Here is a 1,213-nt window from a genome sequence, read left to right as displayed (position 1 = left end):
AGGGACACATAGGGGAGATGGGGACAGGGACTCACATGGGAGACAGGGACACATGGGGCAGGACAGGGACGCACAGAGGGGTCACAGGGAGACACAGCAGGGGATAGGGACATATGAAGGGGAGGGGACACGATGCCACCAGGACATTCATCAGGGCACAATGTTGCCACACCTGTGGGGACGCTGCCACCAGGACGCCTCCGGTGACACCGAGCATGGGGCCACATGACCCCGTGGGTGACACTGACCCTTGCCTTTTCTCCAGCCTATCTCAAGGAGTGCTTGGGGTCCCCAGAGCACAATGGCCTTGGGACACCCTGGGAGCTGTCACTCACCTCTGGGCCACTTGTCAGCAGCTGAACAAGTTCCCATCCTGCCCTGGTAGAGGGGGGACATTCAGCTGGGACACCTCAGTGGTGACAGTGGAGATAGGGTGGCAGGAACTGCATTGGACAGCGCTTGGCCATGGCTGAGATGACAGTACTGGTGGCACTGTGGTGGCACAGGTGGTGGCATTGATGATGTCCCAGTTGGTGTCCCCATCCGTGTTCCCCACATCCCCATCCATGGCCATTTCCCCCCATGTCCCCATCCATGTCATTGTCCCCCACAGGTCCCCATCTATGCCTTGGTTCAACACCTTTATTTCTACCCCAGTTTCTGGGCTTTCCAAGGGAAACATTTTCGTTTCACGATCAAAACAAAAGGATTTATGTGTCCTGCAAACAGAGTATGCACATGCTTGGGTTGGTGGGAAGAAACTTTATTGGATGGGCTTCTACCCCATCGTCTCCAAAATCATGGGGTTTGCCCCAGTCTTTTCCCCTTTGGCTGTGGAAGATGCCCGTGGGCCAGACAGAATTAAAAGGATGGATTTATGTGGGAAACAACCTGCAAGGTCATCAAGTGTTGCTTGATGACAGCAGAAAATGCAAAAAAGTGAGATTTTTCTGAGGTCAGAGGTCAACAAATCTGCTCTCCATAATGGATTTCTGATGTTGGTCTGAGGATGTGTGCAGGTGCCCATGGGGAGCCAGGAGGATGCGGAGCCCCCCAGCCAGGTGTCTTCCCAACATGGATCACCGGCACCATGGGTCACCAGGGCTCTGCCCACCGGCGCTCACTGGGGATCATCCAGTGTGGATCCCATGGGGGATGGAGCTGGAGGAGCACAGGAAACTCTCCCTGCATGCGGGGCACTCGCAGGGCTTCC

This window comes from Agelaius tricolor, unplaced genomic scaffold (assembly GCF_023055355.1).
Source record: "Agelaius tricolor isolate 1412-34295 unplaced genomic scaffold, bAgeTri1.0.p SCAF_63, whole genome shotgun sequence".
Classification (NCBI taxonomy): Eukaryota; Metazoa; Chordata; class Aves; order Passeriformes; family Icteridae; genus Agelaius; species Agelaius tricolor.
This window is presented reverse-complemented; position numbering follows the sequence as displayed.